At 35.3% G+C, this 7,404-nt stretch overlaps 1 pseudogene; it reads right to left on the bottom strand.

Annotated features, from left to right (window-relative positions):
- Positions 1-5,973, bottom strand: part of LOC137394334 (dolichyl-diphosphooligosaccharide--protein glycosyltransferase subunit STT3A-like) — a 61,784-nt pseudogene extending 55,811 nt beyond the window's left edge.
- Positions 5,974-7,404: the final 1,431 nt, after the last annotated feature.

Here is a 7,404-nt window from a genome sequence, read left to right as displayed (position 1 = left end):
ATCTTGGAATGAAGAATCCACATCGCCGAAGATTTGATCTCGGACTTCCAATTTGCCATTCCGACGCCCTACCAATTTAGCCACACAAGCTTGATGGAATCGCTAGGCGATATATGTCGGTATATGGGAGCAAACGGGCTACTGCTTTTGATCATGACGAAAAACTGTGGGTGTAAGTCACGGAGAGTGGTACTTCTTATTGGTCGGCTTACTCAAATTGTACCTTGGCAATGTGCCAAGCTGATAGCGAGTGACAGGCAACGCTCATTGTTTACAAGCTGATTTTAATATGCAGACAACAACGGCTAGCCAGGCTAGTTTATAGACAAATTAAAAACTAGACTAACAGGATGTATCTTAAAGGTTGACTTGCAAAAAAGTATACATTACAGTTATTTGGTATCAAAAGGTTCACCATGTTTTACTCTGTTGTGTTGTAATTGCAAAATATGTGGAAATGTGATTACAAGCTCGTAGAAGATGAAAAACAAACAGTTAATCACAGCCATCACGAAAACAGCCGTAGGTTGGAACCCCTCTCAAAACAGCTCAGATATGACGTAGTTGAACACGATGTGCTTCTGTTAACACCTTCATGCGACCTCATTCGTCAAAATACTTTCACGAATAAACTTCACGCATTCAATAAAACCATGTCTACTATCTTTAGTCATCTATTTCGTTATCATCGTAATGCTGTCACTTTGAGCACTGATAACTCAAAACGTGGCCTAAAAATCAGTTTAATTGTTTATTCTTAGCTGGAAGGGGCATACCATCCTTTGATAAACATGAGGAGCCTGTTGGTCACCTGTGCTGGTCGAAAAATGCACATTGTAAAAATTGCTTGCCCCATTTTTAGGAAATATGGGTCACATGATAAGATTATGACTAGATGATTATAAAAGGCTGAAAAGAAACTGTGAAGTAGCGAGCATCTACATGTATATTTGATGAGGGCTTTTTGGTAGAACCCAAAGTGTTAGTCCTAAACTAGTGCTCCGAGACGTTTTATATTGTGACTTTAATTGTCTTTTCATTTCGGGTGATAACACCATGTGTCAAAACAATAACCACGTCGAGTTGAGTACGTCATCAAAGAAAGGGATTCCAACCTACAGTCGTTTTTTAACTGTTCGTTTTTGAGCTTTTAGGAGCTTGTAATCACATTTCCACATATTTTGAACCTACCACACAACAGAGAAAGACATTGTGAACCTTTTGATACTAAATAACTGTAATGTAAATTGTTGAAAGTCAACCTTTATGATACCAATTACTAATTTTTGTATAGCAAACCTGATCTTAACCCTTTCACTGCCATCCATGTAGGAATTTAGCTTTTGGCCTACTGCTAGCCATTTTACTGAAAATTGCTGATTTTAGAGCATGATACATACTCATAATTTTTCAATTTTAAACATCGTTTAAGAAAAAATTGTACAAGTATATTTTATGTTGTTAACTGTTTTAAATGTTTACAAACATCACTATGCAAACATTGTCAATTTAGCTATACTACATGGCTTGCTAAAGCTACATGTATGTGAAGCTATAATTTTGTGGCTATATTATATAGCTTACTAAAGCTATGTAAAACTAAAATTTTGAAAATGACATCTTGTTGCAACACTAATATTAATCTCATCGTCGTCAGAGCTATTGCTTTCATTATTTGTGTAATCACTAAAATCGGAATCGGCCATAATGCCATCAACATAAGTATTTTTTAATTTTCTTACTTGGGAGGTGCTTGAGGGAGCCATGTAACAATAAATATTTTGAACATTAAAAATGAAAAATGTGCATTTTTGAGTTGGAAAATCCCAAACAAAGATTCAAAATTGCTTCGCAAATTTAGGCTTCTTTTATAGAGAAGTTTCCGAACAATACTGTCAATACCATAAAGGTACTAAAGGTCGTTGGCTATGTTGTCAACGAATAATAAAATTAGGTTACTATGCAATTGCCAGAAAATTCGTACACGGCAGTCAACCATGGATTTCGCATAAATGCGCGTACGGCAGTGAAAGGGTTAAGGAATAATTTTATGCAGCAAACTTCACCCACTTTCAAAATCAACTAGTTTCACTATATCATATCTTTTGCTATCATATTTTAGCTTATGATAAGACAACTTCTGAATGTTTAAAACAATTTAAGTTTAACACTTTAACACATGCGCTCCAAATAATTCAGGGAAATTTTTACCTATCTGATTCACCTTGGATTCATAGTTCCGCTAGGGTTTTTCTGTACTTCCGGTGTATATAGGATTAAAAAATTTTTGTCTGTGCGTATACAATTTTTTTGTGTGTATACAATGTCAATATAAATTCATAGTTTCGAGTCCATTAGACTATTCGTTCCTGAGGCTTAGCAAAACTTCCGAAGGCACTTCCAGCTGACCGAGAACTAAAGAGCGGCTGCTGACAGAACATTAGTTCTTTTTGTACTTCCACACTTCCGGCTTATGAAACTTTTGCTGCTTTGTGCAGTATACTTTTGATCTTGTAATACTGAAGTTTCTAATACTAATAATAAGTTTGTAATACTAAACATGATCTCTTTCTAAGATCATCTAATCTTCTGCAGTAATATTATTATATATATTGTCAAATATATATATTTCTATTGCTTTGCACTCAGTGGTTTGTTTCCTTGTACAGCAGTAATATTATTATATATATTGTCAAATATATATATTCCTATTGCTTTGCACTCAGTGGTTTGTTTCCTTGTACATCAGTAATATTATATATATATTGTCAAATATATATATTTCTATTGCTTTGCACTCAGTGGTTTGTTTCCTTGCGCAGCAGTAAAGGAAACACACCAGTTTTCCTGACACTATTTGCAATGCTTTACTTCTCCTTTTTATTGAGTTTTACTCTTTGCAATAAATTACTTCTACTTCTTTCACTTGGTTATAAAATATTCAGAGATCCAATATGATATTCAGTCTACCAAGAATTGTGCTACCTCAAGTACTTTTACAGGCAAGTGGAGTTTGGTAACCGATATAGGGTGAAAAGGCTTGCTCGTGTGTACAAGGTTAGATTTCAAATTGTCAACCGTTGTTTACATATTGTGTATAGCCCTACATCTCCCCTTTTACCACAACAATGAGTAGGTACTTACAGCCATTCGTTCACTCGACTGTACCGGTTAGAATCCAACAAAGGAGATAAACAAGAGGGTACCAAGACAATAAACCTGTAACAAAAATACCAACAACTCTAGGATGAGGTTCAACAACATAACACAAAGCTATCACATGGCCATTACACTAGTAGACACAGATCCGACAAGCTTGATTTATGAATAACATGGCTCAGAAATCTGAGTAATCTAAATGGATGCCAATGCATTGGCTTTCTCTGAACCAAAACAAAATCAAGGGGAGATAATTCTCTGGGTCAAACATGCATACCGTGTCATTAACTTGCTTGCTTTGATACCTAATGATAAATGGAAAATACAATAATTTTAATCATGTCTGAACAATTGAACAAAGGGTGAAGACTGCTTGTCTAATTGATATTATATTGATTGTGAATAATAGCCTAAACACAGGCTACTAAGTCGTAAGGTTGTACTACAACCGGATAACGAACTAGTGTACTAATGTAATTCTTAGGAATGCACACAATGTTTATTCATTTGGCGATTTAGCCTAGGTTCCTCACATATTAAAATCTCCATTAACAGAAGAAAATAGGCAACTTTTTTAGATACGTTTTAAACTAAAATTTTATTTTCAAAAATGATAGTATAAAATATGTCATGAAGGCGAGTGTATCTCATAGAGACAAGCATATCTCATAGACGCAGGTATATCTCATAGACAAGATTGTATCTCATAAACGCTAATGTATCTCATAGTACTTACTGCGCTGTAGGCTACATATATCCTGTGAGAGAACCTTCAAGTAACCATAAGTGCCAACAAGTGAAGAGGGATAAGGTTGATGGGAAATACATAGCCTCTCCGAGATGACACCTGACACCCAAGAACTGATGTGCATTATATACAAGGCAAGTAGTACAAAACTTGGACATACTAAATGCTATAATGCATCAGAGACAACAAGTCAAAACTCAGACATGAAAGGTGTGAGGCTCAGTCATACAAATTGTTACACGAACAATCCTATTGAGCTCTCAATGAACTTGCAAACAGCAGCAGTCACTGTAAAACCTATAAACAATGTTAACACTATTGTCTCAAACTAACAGTAATTTTGACCCTTAGAAAAACCCAGTAAGAGATAAGATGACTCAGTTAAATCATCTAAGGAATATACTTCCTGTCTTTAAAAGTTATCTAACTATAATAACTCGGCTAAATGAAATGTCTCATAATAAATGGCTAACTTAATATAACAATATGAGCATGACAGGAAGGATACTAGAAATAAAGTAATATAATAGCATTAATAATTAAAGTAGTGATAATTAATAAATTTAACTAATAATTAAGGTTAAGGATAATAAAGTAAAACTAATCTATATCTTTACTACACATAATAATATCAGTGTCAGTCTGACCGTCCGTCTATCGTCTCCAAGGTTTGATGTTAGGATAAAATAGAGTATTTGATGAGACTACAACTCGTGACATCCAGCACCTACTTATTGCCTTTAAATATTTCTGAGCTGCACAGCTACTTAATCTCTATGCTTAACCTATTGAACCCTAACGGCCACATTTGCGGCATTAAGTAGGGTGTGTCAGATACCCTAGTGGCCGCAAAACCGGCATTGACACGATTCTGTTTACAATCGCTGTTTCTAAGCAACAACGCAAACCAATCTGTTTAATTTTTGCACGAGATGTTAGACCAGAAATTTCGATTCCACTTGTAGCAGTTGTCAAATATCTTTACCTACTTTCTTCGTATTAATAACTAATTTTATAAGAAATATATCGTGAAAAAACCGATACGACTCGTCTTCCGGTAGGTCATAAATACTTGGGAGCGTGAACATGTCTTACCTGAAAGCTAGCTCAGTGATAAATATAAAAAGGAAACTACTAACCATGTAAAAGTAGGCAACAGAGCAAACAGCAGCTCAAAAGATCGAACCAGTTTTGACAAGTTTAATCCGGAGGTAGTAGGTTAATAGCATGCAGAATATGGCGATTCCTTCGTTGTCATAGGAACCAGCGACAGACCTGAGCTGATATAGCCTGGTACTATGGAGATGAAGGCAGCAGCCACCGACCCAGCTGATTGATCCTGCATGAAGTGAACAAGACATTTCCAATTTGTTCCTTTAACTAAACTCTACTTATGATTTATACAACATGCCAGGCTATGATGATGCTCCTTCTGAACTTTGACCTCTCTCTCATATACTTGCGCTATCACTTTGTAGTCACTATGTAGCAAATATGTTGTAGTTAGAAAGTTCCATAGAGTTCATGTAACCCCTAAGGTTGAGGTATATAAGATTATGTGATGCATACAGTAACTGTATAATTATTGTAAAATAACTACATATAGATTATAATTGTCATGTAAGACTACCATAAACTCATACCTGCTATAACTGTCATATAACAAGTTAAAACTCAAATAAAAATTAGTTGCCAAATCCAATCTTAATAAGAAATATTGACAGGCAGTGCAGGTAGGTTGAGATGTAACACAAATGGGATACAAACTAAGACCTGATAAGTGAACAATATATAAAATTTGAATGAGTATTTCATTTTTTGTCATTTCAAGTCAGCTGAGAAATGTACAACCCATATCTACGTATTTGATGCTTAGAAACACACATTTAACCCTCATGATCTCAGCAACTGCAACAAACCTTGAGCTCTTTGGTGAGAAGGTATGTAATAGAAGGAGTGAGGCCCAAGAAAAATGGGAACCAGGGAAACGCAGATGTTTCTGATGTCAAATTCCATGTCAAAATAGTGCAAACTTCAAACAAGGCAGCTGATGTGACCATCAAACCTGGATACCAATATAAACACAGCAGACTTTACTACAAGAGCCTTAATTTTTATCTATAACAATAACATATATAATGCCAGTTATCTATACTTTTTCTGCCACTAGTTAAAAAAATTGATCTGTAAAAGCCGCAATGATTTTAGTTTCAACATAGGAAAAATGGAAACATGAACAAGCGTGGGTAGCTAAGGAAAATTAATGTGCAAAGACTCCTTTGACCACTATTATTGTGACATTTGATGGCAAGTATATATATAAAACGTGTCATTAAAGGAGATTACCGTAGTTTATTCCTGTTAAAACTAATATCACATAACAAACACTAACTAAACCATTCTCCTTACTATCACTATTATGAGCAAAGTCAGTAAATCTGTCAGAGGCTAGGCCATTGTCAAGACAAAATGATTATAGCATAGCCATACCAGGATGCTAGATCTGAACCCAGATACTTATCTATCTGACAATGTACTCAACTGTCCGAATAAATAAAGTAGCCAGAAACAGTATAGCAGATTTTTAACCATTTTTAACAAAGCTTCATAAATAATTGACCACAATTCAAAACATTCTAAAAACAAAACAGAAATAACCTTGCCTAAAATTCTCTCAGCATACGAGCGAATTTTTAAGCAAGGTTGAAGTACTGACCCCTGCCTGTCCCTGCCCAACACTCCAACGCTTGTAGGCAGGGTTGAAGTACTGCCTCTTGCCCTGCAACATACTGCCCCTGCCAGTGGGCAATAGGTTGCCCATGGGCAGGGTCCAGACTCTTCCCGTGGGCAACATACTGCCAATGAGCAGGGTCTATAGACCCTGAAAGTATTTTTACCATTTTACATAAAGTATTCAACCACACCATGTCATATGGCCCGAGGACTCATTACTAGCAGTTGCCAATTTCTGTGCTCTTAGTTAACTGTCTGTGTGAGACATGAGTCGTAACTAGCATAATACACTGCATTCCGCTGACACGAATATAAATGTTACACTTCATTTCACTACGACTGCTGAAGACTAGGCCACAACGGGACTGTTAGAGTTCTTCTTTGGTTATTAGTTAGTATTAGATTAAGAATTTACATTTTTTATATTTAAAAAAATTATCGACTATGGAAGTTCCCAAGAAACGCTAAACTGACAGAAAATATCAATCATTTATTAATGAATGGATGTCAGTAATTTTAAACAAAAGTTACAAATAAAACAGAATGTTTGCTGTGTGTTCAAAGTGTTGCTGTGTTGAATGAGTACATTAGTCTTCGCTACGCAAAGAAACATTAAAACTCAATTTAAAGACAGGTTTTAGGTATGTGAACTCAACAGTGAAACAACATTTTGCATATAATTCATAATTGATATTCACACCTATCTTAACTCTGTAATAAACTTAATGTTAACCTTCCTTATATCTGTGTACATGAATATACAT

The sequence above is a fragment of the Watersipora subatra genome, chromosome 4 (genome assembly GCF_963576615.1).
Source record: "Watersipora subatra chromosome 4, tzWatSuba1.1, whole genome shotgun sequence".
Classification (NCBI taxonomy): domain Eukaryota; kingdom Metazoa; phylum Bryozoa; class Gymnolaemata; order Cheilostomatida; family Watersiporidae; genus Watersipora; species Watersipora subatra.
The sequence above is the reverse complement of the archived record's forward strand: the minus strand, read 5'-3'. Positions and strand labels throughout refer to the sequence as shown.